This window comes from Manacus vitellinus, unplaced genomic scaffold (genome assembly GCF_001715985.3).
Source record: "Manacus vitellinus isolate BGI_N305 unplaced genomic scaffold, ASM171598v3 scaffold_5_pilon, whole genome shotgun sequence".
Taxonomy (NCBI): domain Eukaryota; kingdom Metazoa; phylum Chordata; class Aves; order Passeriformes; family Pipridae; genus Manacus; species Manacus vitellinus.
The window spans coordinates 30643364-30670189 of NW_021940682.1; positions in this window are offsets into that span (position 1 = coordinate 30643364).

Below are 26826 nucleotides of genomic sequence, written 5' to 3' on the forward strand. Positions count from 1 at the left end.
ATCTATTTGGCATGGAAGAGAAAGGGAAAAAAAAAAACAAAACCAAACCCAATCAACCCAAGAGATAAGGATTACAGGCAGAAACATCTCATAGGAAAAGCTTTTCTTTTTCTGTCTCTAAGGACAAGACCCATTTTTATTTCTAGTGAGGGTTTTTATTGTGATTTTTCTTTTTTCCTCCTTCAAGTGCTCTTGCTTCTTTGCCCCTCTGTGTTCACTAAAGTGATTTCCAGTAATGGCTGAAGAGTGTGAATACTCCTTTATTTGCAGGATGTCAAGGTACATGCAGATTTCCTCTAGGCTACCTGGAGGGAAAAGGCAATGGCCTGTGCAATAAGCAGACTTCTACAGAAATACTTTAGGCCTTCATAATCCCCATGAGGGGAAGAAAAGCTTCAGGCTTTTTCAGTCTGAAAGAGCAGAGATGTAGATAGATTCAAGCCTCAGTAATTCTGTGTTAAATACTACATAGAAAGGGAGATGCTCTGAGAAATACCAAGGGAAATGTAAGAAGAAGGATGAAAATCATTGGGAGAACTGCTATGAATTTATATTTGTCTTAGGTTACAAACATATGGCTAGTGATGGTGACATACTGTTATTTTCTACTGTCGCAGAAATCTTGACCAGCATCCAGCAGTTCTGTGACCAGCATAGCTCTACAGGTATGCTTCCAAATCTTCCTCTTCAGATGTTAATCACTCTAATCACTCTGGCAGAAAGTTCACAGTTATTTTGCAGTTATTTCTGGGTAACATGATTTATTTATAATGCAACACAGGCTGTGTTTCTTCTGAGATGAACCAAATAAGTATATTCTATCCTACATTAAATGAGAGAAAAGGAACATTACCTCTGGCATGTGGTCTGCTTTGGCACATTTCTCTGGCACCTTTTTGCAAAGGAAGTACCTATATACTTATTTATATCCTATCATCCATACAACAGAGCAGGAACATTCAATTTAATTTCATGTTCCCTGGATGTCCTCAGACACGTGTTAGAAAATGCAAGGTGCATAACTGCATTTTTCATCTTTTACTGGCATTTCTTTCCTCATACTGACATCAAAGGATGAACATAGCTATAGTGGGAGAGCCAGTGAGAGCACTATACTGAGAAAACTGGTGCAACATGAAGAGGAATCATGAAAAGCATGCTTTGGAGTGAAATCACTCCCCCAGTGCCTGATGTATGGAACCTATAATGAGAAGGGAAAGGTTACAGGTGACATTTCTGTTTAAGAGATCCCTAATTGTTTCCATCCATTCTGATTGTTAGCTTTCAAAAGTCTTTATTTTCTCTATGTCTCTTTTCACTGAAGAGGATCAAATGAAATGTCCCATGATGCTGTTCAGTAATGCTTCCATAAAAAAAGGATCACTTTGGAATAAGACTTTTTCATTTTCATTTCATTTCCTTTCTAATGACCTAAATGTTATTCCTCTGAGACGCTGTAGCATGCTTTAGGATATAGATTTCCAGACTTCCAGAATGCACAACACCCCAACTACTTTGACCTGGGCTATCCCAGAATCCCACTTGCACCATTAGCTACTTCTGCCATCTCACTGAGTTTGCTTGTTTCCTCACTGGCTTTGCCTGATAACTTGCACTGTTTCTAAAACATATCCAGTATTTGTTACATCGAATAAGCACTCTCTTTATTATAGCCATTATGCATATCATAGAATCATAGAGTGGCTGGAAATGGTTGGAAGGGACCTTAAAAATCGTCTACTTCCAACACCTTCCCTTGCCACCGGCAAGGATGACACCCACTACAGCTTGTTGCTCAGGGCCCCATCCAAGTCAATCTTGAACACTTCCAGAGACAGGGCATCCACAAATTCTCTGGGCAATCTGCTCCAGTGCCTCATCACCCTCTGAATAAAGAACTTCTACCAAACATCTAATCTAAATCTCTCTTATTTTAAAACCATGCCCCCTTGTCCTATCTTGCTTTTTTCTCCCTTATAATACACTTGTTACAACCGAAGATACAGGCTGTTTGGGGATTGTTATGGGAAACATTTAATTTACCATTTTTAGAATCAGTTGTGTGTTTTTCATATCATATCCGGAGCTCTCACTGGATATGCTGCTGATATACTTCTGTGACTACCTGTCTCTGTTATATCTCTTTGTCATTCTGTAGCCTTGTGTGAAAATACTAATAATATCTGAGTGAAACCTGTAAGTTTTAACAGTATAGAAGCTTCCTCTATATCAAACTAAATATCTACTCAATTATGTTCCTTGAAAGCTCTCTACAGTTTTAAATCAAACAATATAATTTAGAAGTTGTACCTGATAATAATAATTCAGAAAATACATATCTTCTTTTTGACTAATAGATACAAATTACCCATCATTCTAAAGATGATATTAATACTAATATTGGTATCACGCCACTAAGATGAACTCCCTGTTCATGAAGAGTTATCATTGCAGACATCTGGCAAATTGGTTGTTAACTTCTAACACAATTGATATGCCTTTTTTTATTACAATATTCTGTTTCAGAAAAAGAGAGCCTGTTTCCCAGTGATGAACAATTTTAATGATTTTGTGTAGAAATGCAGTTAATGAAAAATAATGACAAGGGTCTTCTGAAATCAGTTTTTTATTCTCCGTTCCAGCAGTACTCATTACAATATCACAAAATTATGTCTTATGAAGATGACGCACAGGTCCACTTCACTCTCTGAGGCTGCCTACCATAAATAGGAAAAAATTGCACAAGTATCAGGAGAATGTCCTACATTGCTTGGATTGTCCAGCAAATAGAAGCATTTAAATAATTTATTCTTTCTATTACATTATGTGAGATATTGCTCTTTCCCAGTTACTGTTTTCTCTTGCTATGAGCATCCAAATGAGGAAATGAGAGCCTTAAGTTAACTTAAATTTTAAAATCAGACTTATACTACTTCTAGGCTTAAGCACATGCATAAAACACTAGAAGCACAACTGAAACCTCTTATTATCACTGTCACTCTGTTATATTTTTTCTTGAGCACAAGCATATTGCAATTATCACAAAATACAGTGGAATATAGTAATATATAAATGTTCATGCTTGATCAGCTCAGTGGGCCATTCAGCTCAGTATCCTGTCTTTATTAGCAGTTAATGACAGATGTTTCCAGAGGAAGAATAAGGACTCTATTATCCTGTGAACTGCTTTCTAGCCACCTATTTTTCCATAAGTTTTTTCAGTTAAGAGGTTTGATTATATGCTGAAGTATGAATGTTTATATCTCTTTTCTATCATACTATATCTGCCACAATATGGAAAATTATTTGACATTCATAGAGGGTAGAGATCCCAACAACTTGGCTTCTCTTTAGGTGTGAGTAAGACCCAGATTTGATTTCTGCTGCCAAGCTCTCCTATATTATGATATTATTATTATAATGATTATTATTTTAATTTTTTTAATTTATTATTATTAATTTGGAGTAAAACAACCGATGGTACGGCACAAGATGCTGGAAACAGCTTTATGGCAGTGTACAGAGTCTGACACTTCCCAGCTACAGGTTAGATTACTTAAGCTTTTTTTAATATACTTAATGTGTTGATGGACTTTAAACATACAGTTAATTTTCAGTAACTACACTGATAATCTCAGAGACCCTCACATCAATCAGTTAATGTATGGAAATGCTCTAATTCTAGTATTCAGACAAAGGCGCTGACTCCTATTTGCTCCACCTCTACCATGTTTTTCTTCCAGTAGGTACGTAATCATTAGCTTTTTTATTTATTTCAGCCATTTTAACTGATTCCAAGATATGGTTTAGTGATCTGTTCTCTTTTGGATGGGATCTGTTCCAAAACAGAGACATATTTGCCACTTTCCAGTCTCAGAAGATGGTAGCTGATTTTAATGAGCTTTTTAAACATTTTCCTTATTAGATGCGTATTTAATCTGGTTTGGGTTTTTTTCCAGAACTCTGCAAAGCACTCAGTCTTGGGAACTTACAGCTTAATTTATCATTTTGTTCCACAATGTCTCACTAAGAGCTTGCAAGACTCTAAACACAGGCAGGAGGAAAAAACCAAACACCCTGCATGATGATAAAGTCCAGCACTTTGCTGAATGGGCTTGTAAACAAAATAAAATCTGAAGCAAAGTACTTCTGGAAAGTGCACAGTTTGTCCATGCTCTAGGAAGCACACATTACAGTCCCAGAGCAGTGTAAATGGCACTGTTCTGCACTGAAACTGTGTAAGAATCTCACAGGAATCTGGTGATGTGGTGGGAGAGTTGTGAACTGAAAAGAAGAAAAATCTGGTGAGAAATAGAGAGAAATCACAGTAAAGTCTCTCTTACAACACACTATAGATGAACTCCCAAATTTGGGGGGCTTGGAAGCGATTAAATTTTGGATAGAAATGTTCAGATTGCAAATGTAATTTCTTAGCACACACACAGTTTAACTGTATATGCAATTTTATTCAGTACATGGCCTTTAAGCAAAATTATTCCTGCTGGAAAAGTAAGTGTAGGTTGCTTATTTTCATGTTGGTATTTCACAAATCCTCATCCATGTTACTATGTTAATAGTAACTTAGGTGTTATTTTACTATATCATCAGTAACAAGAAGTCTGTGTTGAAAAACATTAATAAGCCAATTCATTTTCTTTACTTCGACAAATTAATTGACAATTCTGTTTTGAATAATGCAGCAATTAAAGTGTAGTTCATACAGGGCAACATCAGCATAAAGACAGTTTTCTACTCTTGCTGTGACATAACATAGGACTAACAAAATTAAAATGTGTGAAAATGTCATCCATTATTCTTTTAATACCATCACCCTATCCCTCTGACTAGCAAGTCCACTAATGCTAGATCTTAAATTACACATAAGCTGAAGCAAACACCCTGAAATCTAACCCAGAACAGCTATATGCAATAAATTCTATTAAGCTCTATCATGTTTCTCTGAGAATAAATATTACCACACCATGAATCTTTTACTAAACAGACATTTCAAAATTGCCAAAAAGGAGTCAACATTCTTAATCAGTCAGGGCCACATTAGGAATTGTGATACAGTTCATTACTCATGAGATGTTACACAGCATTAGAGACTTCCATAGGCTTAATTTGACATTAAGCCATCAAACTGTGAAAAATAAATTATAAGAAAAGTAACTTCAAATACATTTACCTTACAAACAGATCTGAATTTTGCACACATATTTTCTTCCTGAGACTGTAAAGGTAGAATATGATGACAAATGTATGTTTTAATATATGTATTTTTTTAAATCATCATTAAACCCTATTTTTTCTTAGTGTGAGGAAAAGAAACATTTTGATATAGCAGTTATTGTTACTGAAAAATGCCAGCACTCTTCAGTATTTTTTTCTATGCCGAGCTTATACTAATAAGCTCAAATTGAAGAATTTTGTCTTTTCTGTTGTCCGTATATTACTGACAAGAATTTAGAATATTTCAGTCTTTCTATAAACGTATTTTAGCCTTTGAATTACTTGCAAGCTGTGTTTGTATTTGAAGCATTTTGCTCACTGAAGCCTACATTAAATGGTTTTTTTCTATAAACGTTTGAAGTACTAACTATCTTCTGAGTATGTTCAAAACCACATTAGAGGAAGTTTTTCAGCTCAAAATGTCTCACTTTTTTTCCCCTCAGTTTTGAAAAAGGACCATCATGACTGTCATCTTCAGTACTCACTGAAAGACCAAAAGATACACATAGGACATAGAGACACAGTCATGCCAAAAATACACTGTGAGACAACTCTTTGTCATCTCTGAGGAGATGTACAAAGGACAACAAATGAAGACTGAGCCTTCCGTAACTCTGCTGGCTGGACACAGATATTGTCTCTGTGTATTCAGATGAGTAAATGGTACTGCTGATCTAGAGAGGAAGGGACCCAATGCAATCTGCTGTTCTTAAGAGCTGAAAACAGATCATTATAGTTTAGGACATGTACATAATATACCCATAAATTCTTATAAAGTCTTAAATCACACAGTGTTTATTCCTGGCGATTATAACTCCTTCACTTTTGTTTCATGCCCCCATTCTGCAAAACTTCATAAAACTGTTCTGAATGTTAAATTTTGTCAGTAGTCTCAGTCACCTCAGTGGCTCTCTGATCCAAGAAGGGAAAGACATTTTTGATCTTCACGGGCCACAGGCTTTAAGCTTGCGCAGTCTGAGGCAGCAGCTCCATTTATGCTTCAATCTGAGCATTGTTGTAACTGACCAAAATAAGTAACACATTAAAAATTTAATTGGTCATATTAAGTGTTAAGAGTCCTGAATTTCAGATGCTGAAGATCAAAAATCCCCAGAATAGTCCTTCCTGTTGAGCTTAAGTCATGGGACTGATTGTGTCCTTTGTAATGTATAGGAGTAGGGAAGGGGCCATTTGGGGGATCATCATAGCACAGGCCTGCCTGCTACAAGGTCTCAGTCTGTTTGGTTCTCTTGAAATCTGCTGAAGATCTCCCTTGGCTTCCAGCAGTCTGAGATTTCATCTCCTGAATTAATGGGAATAGCATGAAAACTAAGTGCCCTGCCAGAATCACCCTACTCCTATCTGCACATCTGACTTGCTGTAGTCTGGAAATGAATTAAAGGAGACAATTTTTTCAGATAGAGTCTTTGAGAGTTGAGGCGAAATTGTTTGCACATGATTTCTAACTTCTCTTTTGGTGTCATTTGAAGGATAACAGACTCCTGAAGTCTTCCTATATTTATTATTTTCTCCTTTTCCTCCTCTACAAGGGAGTAGTCTTTTGGAATAATGAGGTCCTGCTTAGGCAAGACAATTTTTATTGCTGTTTCTGATTTACTATGTCGATGGATATACAGTATCTAAAGGAAAAGAACCTTTCCCCCCCCTCACCTTCTACCAGCATTAGTTTTGATTAAGCTTCTCTGCATGTCTGTCTCTTGGAAGAGGAATACACAGTCCACTGAAGGAATGAGGGGATCTGCCTGCTTTTGGGGCAACAGTTTGCTAGCCTACCATACATCTTCTATTAACTCATCAGACAGCTGATGGACAACAGGATTAGGTGTGCAAATGGTCTAAAGAAAGGATATTGAAGACCAGTGTCAGGACAGGTGCTGACTTCCATGTTTAGAAGGAACAATCAACCCTCTGAATGCAAGATTTTGTAGAATAAATGTTTATCTTCTGCAGAAAGATATCTGGTTACCCCATGAAAATAAGTGTCAACAACACTGCGTCAATCTGGGTCATACAAACCAGAGTATATTTTATACAGACGATGCAGAATATAGACTTATACTTCAATAATCAGTAGGACTGCAGCTGAAATCTTATGTGCAGTTTTGGGAACCACTCTTCTGGATAGATATGCATAAATTTTAGAGGATGTCAGAGCAGATCAAGAATGAGTGGTGGTTTAAAAATCCAAATTCTAAGGAAATTCTGAAAAAAAATTTTTTATTTATTCTTCAAGAGAAAAGTGAGGGGCTGTAGAATGACATTCAACAAATTTGTGAGAAGCTTTGGACACTAAGGAGTAATCTGGTCACCATATCAGTGAGAAAAGGAGAAGAAGTAATTGGCAACAAGAGAGATTTAGATTACTTTTTAGAATTATGTCCTGCTCAGAAGATTGATTCACCAAGGAACCAATTCTTTGAACTTTCCATTGCTGACAGTTTTTGAATGCTCATATTAGATATCTGTCCAGCATGACACAACAAGTACAGGTAACTCGGAAAAACCTTTCATGTTCCATTCTAAGCATTAACTTGTTTCACCTTTTTCTTTGTATTTTATTGCAATTCTGTAAACCTTGAATGCATATTGCTAATGAAAAAGACACATGCTGACGCAAAACAGATTTTTAGTATTTGTACTTCGTGAAGCAAAATGCTCAGGCGCTAACCAGACCTAAGTTTGAGAAAACTTAAGGCAAATCAAAATCAAGTAGTGACAACAGTACAGCTGACAGATTGGAAAATAAAGATGATTATCAATTCTGTTTGTGTCAGATGCATATTGACTCAATTATGTCCCTATTACTATCCTTGAATAAATTATTAGTGAAAAAAAGAGACAGAGTCAATAATAGGGTTTAGTGTGGGAAGGTGCAGTGCAATAGTAATTAGGATGTGTTATGTCTACAGTAAGATATCCAAAATGTAATTATTTACAAAGTATTTAATTCTAAACCACATTTACAATACCATTCTCTCGGCAAACAAAATTGTTTTAAACAAGAAATGGGGAGACAATGTCATCTTTACATCACATTAAAAAAAAAATCTAGAAAACTTACTCATTTACCTGCTTTTTAAACAGAACCTTGAAAGGGATCTCCTTTCATCTTTAAAGCCTATTTTTGGATGGAAACTAAAATTATCTAATTATAATAACAAATATATGAAGATAAGTATTACTAATTAATATGATGGTTTGCAAGTTGGGAGATAGTTTGCATTCTTAGTTGTGGCACAAATGCTTTATTACAAAATCCCAGATATTTTATATAGCTCTTGCAAATACATCTGTCACAAATGTAAAATGTCACAAGCCACTTACTACATTTAATTTTAGCTTGCAAAGTGGAGTTTGAAACACTAGATTTGAAGTCTTTGAGCATTAAGGGAAAGAACAGTCTCTCAGTTTGAAACACCATTGTCAGTTCCCTCAACAAAAACATGAATTTAAAGTTTGAAAAAGTTTGGAAGCAGCTAAAGATTTGAACTTCACAGCTGAGACTTGTCAAATATTGACAGCCAGTGCATAAAAGGTATACGTTATTATGCAGTAGACAGAATATATTCCCATTGACCATATACTATGGAACTTATTTGAAAGTAAGTCATATATGCAACAATAGTGAAGAAAAATATTATATCAGATATTTTTAAAGATTTTAGTTTGGAATTTTTTCTTTATACTTTTTAATGCAAAGAATTCCACAGATCTCAAGTTTAAAACTCATTGTCATTGAACACATTATTAATAGGATGACAATGTGCTCTTACCTTTCATTTTCATAACAATTATAGTGAATTGCATATAATTTGCATAATTATTGTATAATAATGCACATTAGAATAATTAATGTCAAAAAGTATAAATACATATACTTCTTTGTTTTAGCAATGATAGATACCTTGAAGCATTAGGCATTGATACATATCCCTTTCTACTTACTACTTGATTGGACATACTAAGGTAAGAGGTCTACAAAGGAAAGGACAGTGGTAGAGATATTCAAATGTAGCCAGTGTTAACTTGGGACTGCTTCCAATGTTTGTATTCAAAATATTAATCTTGGAAGAGAACATTCCTTCAGGAGATATTTTAACTTTTTATTGGGGGAAAAAATGTCTCAACTGTGCCCATTGCTTCTTTTTATCTTATGATATATTTAAGCTGTTAATGGACTACAGTGCAATAAAAATACTATTAAACAGAGTATGGCCAGCAGCTGGGAAGCAGAACTATTGTTTACACTGTTCTGGTACTGTAAAAGACAGAAGCAAGGAGCTTGAGCTTGAGCACAGAAAAGCTGCCCCAGCAAGTGTGGGTAATATCTGTGGAGCCTTCTGGCATCAGGAGCAAACACCAACCATGGCAAAGGAGAGGAGACTTTTCTTGTTTAGTGTAGCACCTAACAGATCTCATTTTTCTCTGTTCACAGCATTATTTTTTCTGCATTATTAATTATATTCTAGCAAAACAGAGTGCTATCACCATTTTGATGGCTTTTGGCAAGTCAAATCAACAAAATAGGCATGGTTCCAGCCCAGGGCTCTGTGTCGACAGCTGTTTTGGTTGCAACTTGGTTTTTCTGGGGACCCAACTTGCCTCAGAAAAACCTGATGCCCTCTCCTGTGCTCAGAAGGAATAGTGTCTGTCCTAAACATTAAAAGTCATGAGATGGGTCCGAAGTGGAAAAATACATCTCCTTCTCTCTCTCAGTAGTCAGTAGTCCCATGGGGTGTACTTGTACATCTTCAGGGTTTTCGGTGTTAGTTGGTGAGTTCCATACCTTTTTTTTTTTAAACAGTCATAACTTTCTGGCTTTTTTTTTTTTTATTTCAGCAGCTAGATTTCTAAGAAACTTCAACTTAAAATCAAATTATAAGCATTATCACCCCTGATTAACTCTAATTCCAACCGCTCAGGACTCAAAACTCCCATTAAAAAATCCTATTCTACGTGCAAAATAACCACAGGACTTCTCAAAAAGCTGTTTTTACCCTGTGTATATTTTAAAGAGCAGTTCTATTCTGAACAGTAGAAAACAACGTCTTCTCCCCATGTGCTTACAATGTCACTTCTGCTCCCTTCAGTCAAGAAAATAATAACACCTTTTATTCCTACTGGCCCTGAAAAACTAACCACTCCGAAACAGCTGATGTGACTTGTTATGACCTGGGCAATCACAAATTATTTGCATATTTAGCACTGAGAGACCAAGGGGTCATGCAAATACAATTTTATTAAGATGAAGGACTAGTTGCAACTAAAGATATAGTCCTTTTATGTGGTTCGTAATGGAAAAAAGGTAATGTTATCTACCTTGACTTATGAGATCACATTGAGCTTGAAGGACTAAAAGCCGAAAATATTCTTGTTTTTCTCCCAGTTAAAACTAGCACTTTCAATTTGGAACTAATTCAAAGACAATAAATGCAGAATTTTATGATGCTATTTCTACAAAACTGCTTTTCCAGACTGAAACTACACTTAGAAGTTAATTTGTCAAAACATGTCTAGAAAGTGATGAAGCACCAATGGAATCTGTATAGCAGAAACTGAGGCAAGCCATATCCTTCCATAAAGCCATCCTCACTGTCTCAATCCTGCACCAACACTCCTCCCTAACCAGGGTAGTTTCTGGGCTCAGTTTATCTTGGGTTGCAGTTCAGGAACAAGGAGGTCGGACCAGATGACCCCCTGTGGTCCCTTCTAACCTTACCCATTCTCTGATTCTGTGATTCTGTAAATACAAACAGCAAAGTGAGAAAGATCATGTCATTAATGCCATTCCTCTGACTGTGGTCACACTGAAGGAACGAACTCTATCTATTGTCTCATATAGTTGGTATTATGACGTGTACAAGATAGACCTTGATTACATGCTTGTTTCTCTTGTTGCTTTCTTGTTTCCTAACAAGTTCTGGAGGTCATTTATAAGTACTGTCTCTTATTGAAATAGTGGGCTAAAGTGAAGAAAAATAAAAAAGAACAGACATAAAACCCTAGACAACAAACACTGTTATGACTGGAAAACATATTTCCCATTGTGACAGAAATAAAGGTATACATTGAATTAGATGCAGATTGAAATACTGACAGTTCGCCACAGTTATGCTCAACAAGTACTTAAACAGATATCCATCAGTGGTTCAAAATAATAATTATGTATTTGAATAAGAAGCAGACTTGTAATGTGATTTAAGGTATTGTAATGTAAAGGTATTTTGTTTCAATTTTATAAGAACATAACTGAAGTCACCCACATAATGAAGTGCTTAATACATTTAAAGCTTCCTTTGCTCACTTGGGACAAATTAAAGCTAAAATAAGTGCCATTTATACTTCAGTTTTCCTACTTCTAGAACTATTGAAAAAAGGGGGGTGAGAAGCCCTTTTTAATATTAGGATAAATGTTACTTTTGGATGGAACCACACAACAAACCTGTATGACAAATCTTCATAGAGAAATATGCAAGAAAAGTGTTTATTATTTAAGGCAGATTTCATAAGTATATTATGCACTTCATTGTATGAGTTGATTTCTGTTTTTAAAAATACATTCCATGCAATGCTAGAAATAATAATTGCTATAAATTGTTATAAAAGAGATTGCTAGTTATGGATCACCTCTTTTTTACCCTTTGTGTAGGAAGAAAAACTTAGAAATGAAACACAGTACCATACCAGTCTTCATAATCTCTTGAGAAAAGACAGAAATGAATAACAGACAACAAGAGAAAGGATTGAATCCTACTTGCAGATTCCATGTTCAGGTAGGGATGTTGAGGCCCTTTTCTGGAAGCCTTCAGCTTGAGTGGAAGCAGCAGACTACTCTCATGCTCCACCCACAAGAAACCATGAAGGGGAGGGCACAGCCCCCTGGGTTATCAGTGGCCTCAAGGGGCATCCAGACCTGCAGGCAATATGCCTTTGGGAGTTGTTCTCTCCCACTGAATGAGAATAAGGAAGACAGTGTAAAGCAGGAGAAAGAAAAACTTCTCTCACATAACACAGGGTTAAAGATTCAGTTCTGGAGCTGTACTTGCTCAGTTTATGCAGCAGCTGTAAGCAGGGCGTGTGCTACGGTTCGTTCCCCTTCTGTCACGATGACTGCCTCCTCGACAGCCTCGAGCACACCACTGACACGAATGCCCTCGTTCACCACTGCATCATGGACCTGCATGACCCTACACAAGGGGTTCTCTGGCAGTTCCTGTCACCACATTCAGAAGTCTGGAAAACAGAAGGGTCAGAAGTCTGGTCTGAAGGGTCATCATCAGACCACTCCTTTAGACACATCCTAGAGGTAATCACTTATTCTGGAATCCTACCGCATGGCTTTCTTTCCCATTTTGCTATCTCCCAAAGGAACAAGAGTTGTATAAATTTGCATTTATATACAAATCCAAACTTTAGGCAGTTGCTACAAGTTCCTCTAGTAATATTATTTACACATACACTCAGAATTGGAAGGGAAAATTAAGCATAAAAGGCCTCCAGTGCTTGTTGTAGGAACAGATTTCTGTAGGCAAATGTTCATGGCTTTCGTTTAGATTCCCTGAACCATAGATTTAAAGAGTGACATGAATAAAGTCAAATGTTCTTATTGAATAGTCCACAGCTCTGTAGGAAAATGAATGACAATACTGAATATTTACTTTGCATATTTTTCAAATGATCACCCTAGCTGATATTTCATAATTTTACCTATTGAAACCTTGGTTGTTTCATGCATTTCAGTGAGATCAGAGAAGGGTTAGAATCTCCTAGTAAAAGTATATGAAGGTTCTATAAATTTTAGCTTGAAGCTGAAAGCACTGGTTTTGTTAGTTTTAAGACGATTTCTTACGTCCTTGAATCAGATTATTCTTACTGTATTTAAAAGGAGGTTTTATCAACACCTGGCAAACGGTGGGGCTGTGAAAATTGCCTGCCCCATCTGCCCTTTGCGCAATCAAGTTGTAGGTCCGTTACTTTCCAGAGGAATATCCCACCTACCCAATCACTATAAAAAGGTAGGAAGCACCAGCGAAAATCATGCTCTTTGTAAATGCTGGGAGGCTGCAGTAGCCTGACTCAGCCTGCCTCAGAGATGGGCTTCCGTGGGGGACGCTGGGTCATTCTCTTGAAAAGGCACTTCAGAAATAGTTGTCTAATATTAGTTACAAGGAAATTGTCAGAGGAAGAGGTGAAGTATCTATTGAATACAGGCATTACAGGGTTCGACATTTTTTATACAGTATCTTTCTGAGACACACGAGGTTTCTAAGTGGACAGGTTCCCAATACTTCTGAACTTTCACTTTGAAATAACGATATTATAAAAACAAAGTATTCGATATCTTAACAAATAACATGTGTTTAAAATGTGAATTTTCATATTCAGCAAAGAACTAAGTGTACTTCTTCCACAAGGTACAGTTGTGCAGAATTTGCAGTGTATTTTCCTTTAATAGATTCTGGAAGAAAAATACCCATACAGCATAAAGAGCCAAACTATCACTCAGTAAGTGAAAAAAGCAAAAAACACTTGATAAAAATAACTAGTTCCATAACCATTATGTTTGCTTTGGGCTTTTGCTGGCATGTACTAATTCAGCTAGCTTACAGCAAAGACTTTTATTCAGGGAGGTCACTTGTAATAGCCTTACTCCTCCCTCTTCAAATACTTATTTTCAGAAACTTGCTAAAAATTTCTATGTATTTCACTATCAAATGTATTTGGAATCAGTGAAGATACTGACAAAAAATTTGTACAGGAAGTTGGTCATATATAGCACACTCAGAAATTTTTATGTCCATTAGAAAGAAGGCCAGCAAAAAAAAAAAAATTTAGAGGCGATACATTATGCAAAGTTCTTATTTTCTCAGCTGTCTATATTAAATCTAACTTTCAGATTAATTTAATAATTTTTATAGCAGTCTACCTTCAAAGTTCTTCCTTTAGAAAAGGGCAGCAGAAAATTTATGGAAAATAAAGATGTGCTGAGTTCGGTTTTCTTATATAGCAGAGGAATTATTAGTCTTCTGTAATATAAATTACAACCAGACTGAATGTTTAATTAAAAAAAAATTGCAAATGGAAAAGCATTCATATGACTGTACTCCAGAGTCTTTTGATACAGAATCGAAATGAAAAAGAAAATTCAATAAAGATTATAATCTTTGACCTGTTTTCATCAAATATTTCATTTTTATTACATCTTTGTTATGCTCTCTGAGTTTGTTTGGCAATACACAGAACACACATTAACCACATGGAAACTTTCATCTTTTTGATGAAATAAACATATTTTCTTTGCTTCTCTTTCTTGCATCACTGACAACAGGCTTTTGTGTCCAACTGTGATAATGTCCTGTGTTCAGAACATACACGTCCCTATATGAATCTAACAACAGGCAATTGACATCTTGATGGCTTTCTTGTCCTCCATAAACAAACACGTGCATAGGCAGCCCATGCTTAATTGGACAGAAAAACTTGTTCTGATGAGCAGGACTTTCATACACCTGTTACGTTTAATACATATGTTATATACCTACCATCTGCTAAAAAGACTCTTTTTTTCTCTCCTTGTGCTTTAAAAAAGACACATGAGTAAAGCATTAAAAAACTCAAACACTTCAGATGAAAAGAAACACATGTTGATGACTGTCCATCAAGACTTGGGGTTTCAGCATAAAAACCACATTAGAGTGTAATGAGATCTAAATCAATAGATTGTTCTATTTCCTGGCTGCTCTCATTACTCCCACAATACCACAGTGAATTCACATGATTTTATTTGTAGTGGCCTAACACTACTGTGACAAAATACTAATTACTTTAAAATATTGTGATTTAATATTCATTGGGAACTGCTGTTGAAATTAACATTTGTTTTAAAGAAGTCTTTGTCCTTATACCTTTTTGATCTCTTGATTGATATGCAATCATCCCTTAATTGTGAGTAATTTTGTGATCTATTGTCTGTATTTAAAATATTCCTTTTATATTCATCGAACTACCTTGATTAAATAACCCAAAATAAAAATAAAAATTAAAAAAAATTCTAAATCTAATTATTATAGAATGTCTTTATGGAGTGTAACTTGTGTCTGCTAATGGATCCATTGTGTACAAGTCCTTTTTTAGCTATTTCATTTCTTTGTTTGAGTAGATCTAAATGAATTATTATACTGTCTTGGTCTTTTTTCTGAAAAACATTGTACTTTATCTAGGGAGTATTTTGAGATGTTTTCCTTCCTTGCTGATTAGTGGATGCAGTCGGATATTTACTCTGCTTTTCTATAGCCATGTGACTGTATAGGATTTTCTTTGAGTCAGGTTTGGAATCTAGAAATGCTTTGGGTAGCAGATCACAACAGACTTTCTTTTGGTGAGATAGGGAGATTTCCAGTTTCCATCCAAAACATGGGCAACAGCCCTCATGACATCATTATTCCTCCCAAAGACTCAATTTATTGTTCATTTGTGTTTTGTTTGTCTCCTGATTTATACTGTAGTCAGGAGATTGCCTGAAGGAAGCCTAAATGGAAAAATTAAGAAAGCTGGTTTAAATCAGTGTTTTGTTTATATACATATCAAGATACACCAAAATTATGATGATTTCTGAACCCTAATATTGTTATCAATTGAGGTTTCAACTGACTCTGCTAATCTATGGAGTTATGAAAATTATTATGAGACCAAATTAATTTAGAAAAATATGTGCAAAATGGTTTTGTTCTAAAATATAATCTTTCTCATACTTAAAAATAGACAAAATTGGAGTAATTATTCTGCTTAATTTGTTTTCTCTTTATCTCTGATATGCTGACTTGTATGACTGCACCAGCTGATATGCAGAATGCACTCAGCATTCTGACTGTGGAGAATGAAGATCTTGCTGACTGCTGGTGTTACAGTAATAACACTGAGCTAAAAACTACCAGGAGTATTCCCATTCCAACTAACTACAGAATAATACTTCAACTATAGAAAATTGTTGTATATGCTTGAGTAAAGCTACTTTGCTTAGTGGATGCAGCCCATATCAGGTAAAGAATTGACTCAAATAGCATGTTTAGGGTTTAATTGCTGTAACAGTTGGAGACAAATAAATAAAACTTTCTTAAAATCAAGACTGTCCCTTTTGGCACCTAAAGCTGCATATGTGGAGATCCACCTTTCCACCTGACAGAAATCTTCTTGCTTCCAGCTTCCATTGAAATTTTGTGAGCCGCTATGTATGGTAAGAAATATTTGTTCTGGGTTGTGCGCTTTGTTATTATCCTGATTTAGAGTTCTATTGTGACTTTAATGTAGCTGGACAAATGCCAAGGCTCTACATGAGTCCTCAGAGGTGCCAAAAATCCTGAGCACAACCAGTGTCAATAATAATGGAGGCTGCCTCTCTCATGATATACTTGTAATCAGAGCACATACAAAGGAAATGGTTTACCTGTATTCTGGGCATAGCCATCCTAATCATGTTTCAAGTCAGATTGCCGGCCCAAGCTCTGTATCACAGTAATTCAGAATGAGAACATTTGACATTTTCTGCTAACGTCGAGTCACTCTGCTGCCAAGAAAGTAAAGTTCATGGGACCAAACAGAACTAGCAATAAACAGCCAAAATCCAGTATAATGATTAGAGTAATGTCCCTCTCTTCTGGGCTCTGATCCCAGGGCTTTCTGCACCATTTTTTCTCAAAAAATGTCAGTGAGGGTTGTGCTAGTACTGTATGAAAATGACCACTCAAGACAAAGAGGGAGAGAACTTTCTGCTCAGTCCTGGGCATGTAGTTAGACTACAAGATTAGTCTGCGAAGGATGAAAGCAAGATGCTGCCACAAGGTTTAGATTTTTGTCTTTTTTTTCCTTAAGTTCTAAAGCTATGCATCGTCTCTTAAAAGTAGGCAGGTGTGAGGCTTGAATGACAAAAAGAACTAGGTGTCTAGCATTTTCTTTCACAGATAAAAGAGAGGGCTATCCCCCTAATTTTGCTGTAATATGTGACTTCTGGAAGTTTCCTCCTGCACTTTTCCAAGTACATTTATTTTAGGATGTCGGAATGGTCCCAGTACTGTCTGCTCAAATCTAGGTATATGTGTGTGTCTGAGTCAGACTCATTAAAACAAATACAGGAATATTTGCACATCTTTAGGTGAAGATTTTCAAATTAACTAAAACATTAGGCAGGTCTATTTTACAAGGTCCACTAAATACTACCATTATATGAATTTGCTTGTTTATGTAAATTAACTTCAAGTGATAGACTCTCAGCAGGTTGTGACTAGAGGTGTTAATGGCAAAGAATTCTGTTCACCTTTTGTTCTTAGCCAGACTGAACTTTCCAATGTTTTTTGGAAAGCTCTGAAATGATAACCACTTATTTAGACACACTTAATGTGTGAGACACATCTACTACTTTTGTTCTACGGATGAAAGAAAGGAGTAGCACTCACCTCTCTGTTACCCTACCAAGCTCTAAACTTACTTATCTTGTGCAACTTCTATAAACTAAAAGGCATGAGGCAAGAGTATATGCATATTGACTACTATCTAAACTTTCAGGATAGAAAGTGACGGTGCCCACAAAAACCCTCAAGTTAATTCAAGAATGAAAATGGTCTGCACAACATAATAAGCCAGTGTGGTGCCAAATAACAAAGGCCATCTCCCCCATCCACAAGTAGATTCCACTAGTGTGTGTTTTGCTATTTGTATGATGTTACTCACTTTACACAAAATATTTTTCAAAGAGGTTTAATATAAATATGGTTATAGTTAAATGTTACTTTCAAATAGTGCTTATTTAATCAGGTGAAATTTGCTAAATATTTCTGTATTATCAGAGGCTCAAGTTTTAGGAATAATGAAAGTGAGTTTGTATTAGAATTAAAATCATTCTTAGTAGAAAAAATACTTTGCTTGAAAAAATGCTTAGTAGAAAAAATGCTTTGCAACTGCAGCATACCAGCTTTGCAAAGTCTCTCAAACTTCTGACACTCATACCTCCTTTCTTTCTGACTTCTTTCTTACCAAGTATTTGGGATTTGGACAAACATTTTAATTCTGATAATTCCAGAAGTCAAGATACATTCATATGAGAACGTAAAGAGATCCTTTTGCAAAGAATTCTAGATCCTGAGTGTTTCCTTGTAGGAATCTTAATTGTAATCTGTGTTTTATAAATGTTGAAAACACCGAGCTGTGTTCAAAAGAGTGAGTTTGTGTTCTAAAGTTATTACATAATCTTACATACATGGAAATTAGTTTTAAAAGGTGGAAAGATAAGTTGTAGGTGACAGTTACTTGATATTCAGGTTTGCAAAGTGAATAAAGCCAGTGTAGTAAACTATACAGTTTGAGACTGGTTTCTGTCTATGCATTCATTCTTACTTGAGCAGAGACACATTTAACATCTGTGACAATCTAAATACAAGCTTCAAATAAACTAAAGCCTAAACTCATCAGGAATCTCAGAATAGGAAACATGTTACTCTGACTGAGCCACACAGTGTCAGGGAGTCTCTCCACTCATCTCCCCTGTTCTTCTGCACTTAAAATGACCCTTTTATGCTGGATCATAATCTGTATACCACATTGCCTAAGGTTTCACTCTGGATAACCATAATTGGATGTAGTTATTTTTGAACAAGAGAATAGAGTCCAAACATGGATGGACATTCAAGCAATTTTGAGGTGGAGCAGAAGAAGCCTGAACCAATGGTCCAGTGGAAGAACAATGGTATCAGAGAAGAGGCAGAGGAGAAATAGTTGAGTAATAAATTAAGTCCATCTTTGCTGTTATTCATGACACATTCATTATAGAACACGTGTGTTTCTTCCTCATTAATTCTGTTTCTATAAAGGGACTGTTCCATGCCAGGGTATTTTTTTCTGCTCTTCCTTCTAATTCTTCTGCACCACCACATACAACCAAACTTGATTTTTAAAAAAGTTGAAAACCACCTTCCCCAATAAATGAAAGAAATCATTATGTCACTCATTGATACTTGTACACTATTGCAAATTATTAATTTAAGAGAAATAATATGCTTAATCTTAAGGATTTGGGTTGCACTAGCATATTTAACACACTTGTACCATCACTGAGTATTTCAAAGGCATCCTGGTTGGTAGAGTTACTACAATGTCTTGCCAAGACTGGTAGGCAATCAGTCTGATAGGCAGCATCCCACCATAGTCAAGGTTACATAAAGATATACATCTGGTCTGCCTGTATGTTGCAAGCTTCCAGTCTAGCAAACACTGAGACAGAAGCTTGAGCTACCTTCAGTAAAGATGCAGACTTTTCTTCCAGGTGGGAGTCCTAGTACTTAGTCAGCCTTTTGCAGAACAAACTAAATTGTCTCTCTTTGAGTTCACTATGCTTTTCTTGTCATCATTTTGCTCCCAGTTACCAGATAGTGAATGAGATCAGTGATACCAAGATACTAAAAAGCATGGGACAAACATGACTTTTTTTTCCTGAAAAAGATCTCCAAGGAGATAACATTTTCTGGTGGTACTCTATCCTGAATTAAATCAGAAGTCATTGTTAACCATCTTCCTCTGAAATATTCTTCACCCTTCTATCTACAAACATGTAAAATCTAGCACATGTATAAATTAAGCAGGCACTCTAGGTTTTTTATAGCAAATTATTTATGTTACAAAATATGTGTGTGTGTGTGTGTGAACAAATAGCTAACTGTAAATCACAGACCATGAACAAAGGAAGATGTTCTAGTTAACACTAGGCACAGTAGCTGGTACTCAGAAAAAAAATTTTAAAAACTAGCACAGAAAGTAGACCTACCTCTCTCTCAATACATCATTGTCTGCAGTCTCTCCTTCAAAGTACTCCCTTTTACAGCTACTGTACAGATTTGGGTAGATGATGATACATGCCCATAAGGGTGTGACTATGGACAGACCATGTATACCTTCGTTGTGAATCCTGACTTTCAATGCAGCTCATGTGGCATTATGCTTTTTGAACTGGCTTTCGATTTTCTTGACATTTTAGTGTTTATTTTGTTTGCGGCCTGCTTTGGGATTTATTTGCATTTCCTTAATATTGTGCCTGTACATCTCGCATTGTTGATTTTTCTTAAATAATATTTCAGATAAATTCCCTGGTGTACGAATACTTGGGTGAAAAATAGAGATAGCAACTTCAAAGCAGATATTTTACTTGTAAATGAATACATAAAATTGATTATCTCAAGGGATTAGTGATACAGAACTTTAATGTTGTGCTCCCATTATCTCATCACCTAAGATCTGAATCATTCCTTGGAAGTGCCTATCTCCATTGTAAATAATGGTTGCCTAAGGCAAGTAGCCTACAAATGAAAGCACTTCAGTTGCATGTCTAACATTAAATGGACAGAATACAGGATCCAGGCCTCAGAGTTCATCTCATAGATCAGAATAACATATAATCTTCAGATGAGTTATTTTCACATAATCATTTACCTCTTACTTGGTAAGTAAGTAAACCACTAAACCATGGGTCAGCTACTATGATGCAATATGTCAGTTCACAAAGTTAGAATTGATCAATCTTGACTCTTGTCCTCATCTGAGGTGAATAAAATTCATAGTAGGAGGTTTGAATGATCATGAATTCATCAGCAGGAATAATTTGAAAATGGGTAGATACTTTTCAGAGTTGCTGACCAAGTCCTGTTAACTTTATAAAAAGATATGGAAGTAGGTTGAATGTTATCAGGTTCAAGAGGAAAGATTTCAGCTTAGTGTCTTTTCTAATTTTTTAAATTCACATTAGCTGTGATTTTCCACAAAAAGAAAATAAAAGGTAGATAAATTTGATACAATGGGTCTACTAAGCATTCATTCTAATGTATAGTCCAGACTCTTAACCTTAATGCAAAAAATAGGTGACAGTCCTGGTCATCCAGGATATTTGTCCCTTTAAAATTAATGAAATAAATAAAACAAAAGACGTGTTGGGAAATTAATTCACAATATAAATGCTACTGTAAATCATATTGTTGTAAAACAAAGATATCTGATCATTAAAAAAAAAATCAAACAACAAAACCCAACAATTACATTACATTACAATTACAATACATTAATATATTTATTAGAATAATTGGAACATTATAGTGTAACAAATGAAATCTGTATCACATGTATGTATGAAAGTCTGTGACCAAGAAAGCTTTGGTCTGTCCATATAAAAATGAAAAATTCACGATTAGTAAGTATGGTTAAACTTGCCAGTATTTAAAGGAATCCTTGATTAGTCTTTAGATTTGAGTTCTAAGCCAGCCTGTAGAATATATAATGAACTTAGTGCATTAAGGAATGTTATTGTCTTTTGATATTATGTCACTAAAAGTCTACAATGAAATCATGGAGGATCCTAAATAACAGTGTCACATATTTACCCATCTTAAAATAAATATTGATAATTCTGCAGGTTTATAAAAATACCTGAGGTCATCGTACAGTAACTTTGAGCATGACAAGTATGAAGACACATTCACACTTTGGGAGTTCTGAATTTGCCATTTCCTCTGATGAAAGCAACACCAAACACAAATGCATTAAATTTTCCTGAGTCAAACACACCACAGTTGCTGTCAGTAACCGATCAGGCTTATCATGCTGTAAATCTTGCAAAAACTTTAAAAAGAAATGTTCATCACCATAATCCTTAGGCAACATTAGATTATTACAGAAAAGAATCCTCAGCACTGTTTTCAAAGCCTTAATTGAATATGTCTATTTTTAATAAAATGTTTTGCTGCTTCTCTGTTTCTTCATTAAAGAATCTATGTTTACCTTTTCTTTTCCTCAGCATTTATTATTTCCTCTTTTCTGATGTTACTCTAAGCAGGAGGAGTATTTAATGGCGAACTCTGTCAACAAAAGCATTAATTCATATCTGCTTATATGTGTATAGTTATCCTGGAGAAATAAGGTTCAGGTCAGGCATCCAAAACTGAGTTTGCTTATTGCATTGCTAGTCCCATGAGATGTATCTTGGAATATCTGAAAGAACACCAAGTAACCATGTTTATTTGCTTGATTTCAGTTCAGGATGAGATGAATCACCCTTTAGTCTCCACTGTGTCTCAATGGGCACAGACACTCCTTGAATGAGACCCTCAAACCATGATCCAGTTTTCTCTGTGTGCCAGTTTTGGTGGGGTAGAGTTAATTTTCTTCACAGTGGCTAGTTATGGGGTTGTTTTGGATTTGTGCTGAACACAGGGTTGATAATATAGAGAAGGTTTTGTTATTGCTGAGCAGTGCTTACACAGAACCAAGGCCTTTTCTGCTTTTTGTACTGCCACGTGGGCAAGGACACTGGGGGGACATGGGAAGTTGGGAGGAGACACAGATGGGTCAGGTGACTCAAACTGACCAAAGGGATATTCCGTACGGTAAAACATCATGCTCAGTCCACAAAGGGAGGGGAGGAAGGAGGAAAGGAGTGGAGGAGGGGGGGAGGGTGGTATTTGAAGTGATGGTGTTTGTCTTCACAGGTAACTGTTACAAATGATGGGGCCCTGCTGTCCTGGAGATGGCTGAACACTGCCAGCTCATGGGAAGCAGTGAATTAATTCCTGTTTGTGCTTTGCCTGTGTGAGGGGCTTTCGCTTTCCATATTACACTGTCTTTATCTCAACCTGTGAGGTTTTCCAGCTTTTACCCTTCTGATTCCCTCCCCAATCCTACTTGTGGGGGAGAGAGCTGTATGGTGCTTGGTTGCCAGCTGGGGTTGAACCACAACACTCAGAAACAGAGATCTAAACTCAGGTGCCTAAACACTGGCATCTCACGTCCATCTCAAGCCCCATGGGATGGATATATGAGGCACCTTGACAGACTGTGACAGGGAATCTGTAGGATACCGCTACCTCTCTTAGGGAGAGCTAGAGGTCACGTGGGTTATGCTTGGCACTAGAAGTCTGGGCACACTACTCTAGAAATCAAAGAGTCTGGAATTGAACCCAAGCTTACTGAATCCCCAGATCTTCATTTTTCATTGTTCTGCTTTTTCCGTTCTTTCTATAGCTGTTCTGGCTACCATTGTAAAAGACAATAAAAATAAAAAGTGTTACTATAAATACATTAACAGAAAAAGTGTGCTAAGGAGAATTTTCATCCTTTACTGAATACAGGGGGGAAACATAGTGACAAAGGATGAGGAAAAGGCTGAGATTGAGATACTTAATGCCTTCTTTGCCTCAGTCTTTAATAGTAGAATTGGTTCGTTTTGGGGTATCCAGCCCTCTGAACTGGATGACAGGGACATGGAGCAGAATGAAGACCCCTTAGTTCAAGGGAAAATGGTCAGTGACCTGCTAGACCATTTAAACAGACACAAGTCTACGGAGCCAGATGGGATCCCCCCAAGGATACTGAGGGAGCTGGCAGAAGTGCTCACCAAGCCACTTTCCATCATTTACCAGCAGTCCTGGTTAAACAAGGAGCTCCCAGTGGACTGGAAGTTTGCTAATATGACACCCATCTACAGAAAGGTTTGAAAGGAGGACCCAGTGAACTGCAAAGCTGTCAACCTTGTCTTAGCACTAGGGAAGGTCATGGAGCAGATCATCTTGAACGCATCATGTCATACAGGACAACCAGGGGATCAGGCTCAGTGAGCATGGGTGCATGAAAGGCAAGTCCTGCTTGGCCAACCTGATCTCCTTCTATGACAAGATGACCTGCTAAATGTATGAAAGGCTGTGGATGTTGTCTCCCTGGACATCAGTAAAGATTGACAATATTTCCTACAGCATTCTCCTGGAGAAACTGGCATTTCTCATGGTGTGAACATGGTTCACTGGGTAAAAAACTGTCTGGGTGGCTGGGCCATAGAGTGGTGGTGAATAGACTTACATCTAGCTAGTGACAAGTCACTAGTGGTGTTCCCCAGAGCTCAGTATTGGGGCCAGTCCTGTTTAATATCTCTATCAGTGATCTGAACAAGGGGCTCAAGCATACCCTCAGCCGGTTTGCAGATGACATTAAATTGGGTGGGAGCATTGATCTGCTGAAGGGTAGGAAGGGTCTGCAGAGGGATCTGGAAAGGCTGGATTGATGGGCCAAGGCTAATAGCATGAGGTACAACAAGGCAAAGTGCTAAATCCTGCACTCAGGCTGCAATAACTGCATTCAGCACTACTGGCTTGGCAAAGAATAGCTGGAAAGATGCCTGGCAGAAAAGGACTTGGGTTTGTTAGTTGACAGCAGCTGAACATGAGCCAGCAGTGTGCCCAGGGGGCCAAGAAGGCCAATGGCATCCCAGCCTGTATCAGAAATGGCATGGCCAGCAGGACCAGGGCAGTGATTGTCTCTCTGTACTTAGCACTAGTGAGGCCACATCTCAAATTCTGTGTTCAGTTTTGGGCCCCTCACTAGAAGAAAGACATTGATTTGCTGGAGCCTGTCTAGTAGAAGGACAATGAAGCTGGTGAAGGGTCTGAAGCACAAGACTTGTGAGGAATGGCTGAGGGAGCTGGGGTTGTTTGGTTTAGAGAAAAGGAGGATCAAGGGAGACCTTGGCACTCTCTACAGCTACCTGAAAGTAGTTTATAGCAAGGTGGGGGTCAGTCTCTTCTCCCAAGTAACCAGTGACAGGACAAGAGGAAATGGCCTACAAGTTGCACCAGGGGAAGTTTTAGACTGGTATTTCATGGAAAGGGTTGTCAAGCATTGGAATGGGCTGCCCAAGGAAGTGGTTGAGTCATCATCACTGATTTAATGTCCTGAGAAACAACGAAAATGTGCATGTCAGCACTTGCTTGAGTTACTTTTGAGCAGCAATATTGCTAGAGTTCATTTGGCTCATCACAAATGACTATGCAGATTTCAAGAAAGTATGCCTAAGGAGGGTAAGTTACTTCCTGAAAACCTAATTCATGATTGGTTTTATCCTTTTAGGTAGTGAGGCAGAAGGTAGAAAAACATATATATGTATCTATTTAAGCTTCTGGCTTACTGGAAGGTTTCTTTGCAGATTTTGCTGTAAAGAAAAAAGAATTAATTGAAATAGCTAAAGAAAATATTCCATCTCTTTTCTTATATGTCATTAGTTCAATAAAGAAGAAACAACTATTAGAGTGGTTTAAAAGTATCTTTTGGATCCTGAAATAATCCTGTCCCTGAAATCAAATGTTTCTGATGCCTTGGACACACAGTTTAATCTCTTTAGCTCACATTTTTGTTTGTGAAATTAGGATAGCAATATTTAATTGTTGTCCATAGTGAGGATGGCACAAGGATTCAATAGTTACTATTAATACAGTACTTTGATTATGCAGCCAAGCAGCATTAATATTTTTTAAAAATATTTTATATTTACGTATTGTCTTCTGCTTCTTCAAATAAGAAGAAAAGCACTGTGTATGGGAAACGCATAACATAATTTCACAACCAAAATTGAAGCCAACAAGAAAACAAGTGCCATAAATTATGAGAAGTAAATGAATATGCTAAATTAAATGTTTTTAGCTTTGATTTGTTTTATCCATACATATTATCCTTGACAAGACACAGTGATTGTACAAGCTCACTAACTTGAGTCTGTGGTTTGAGATCAGTTTTCTAGTTCAGGAAGATGTATTTCATTTTGGAAAAATCAGCTGAATCTGATTTCAGAATTAAGCCAAATATCTCTATATTGAAATAGACTTTTTCTGGAGTGGGTTTGACAGTATTGTCAAAACTCTTTCAAAACTCCAAACAATTTCAACAGAGGCAAAATTATTGAATAACATGAAGCATACTTGAAAAAAGATGCTCTATCATATTGCTGTGTGATAGATTTATTTTTGTACAATAATTTGTGCTCTAACATCTCCAAAATTAAATAATTAGTTTCTTGTAGATCTCTGTGTTAATAATCTTCTGTTACATGCTCTGTAATGCTGAAGACAAACAAAATCTATTTCGTCAGTAGTGTGTGCCTCTAAAGGAGGCTAGTCCAGCTTGTTTGGGGCTTTGCAGAAAGTTACATCTACGTTGAATGGTGTCTCTAAAGGAACAGGAAGCTGTTAAAGAAATGGAATCACAGGGATCATCCCCTTTTATCAATTGAAGAAGCAGAACACTGTGTTGTACATTATAAAAGACTCTGAACTGCCTTTGGAAAAGACCAGTACAGTCCACGTCATAGCAGACTAACCTGAAGTTAGCTGTGGAGTGAATAACTGTAACAGCATGCTTCAGAAAGGGAAACATCACCCTGCAAACCAACATACCACAGTCACCTGAAGATCAGAGATGACGGATCCAGAAAAACTGTGAGCTGTCAAGACAACCAAAGCAATTACATCTCTCTACAATTTCCCTATAACAATAGCAATATCAATCCCAGCCTCTATCCATCCCTCCTGGAGAATCAAGTACTACCTACCAAAAAAAAACCCAAACAATCTCTGCATATTTATAGGGAGGCAAAGAGAGCTGACATTCAGCATACTACCTCAGCTGAGAAAGAAAGCATAATAGCTCTGCTTCAGACACAGGAATGCATAAAATGCTGCATTATAATGATGCAGGTGATATCACAACCATAGAAAAGTCTAAGAC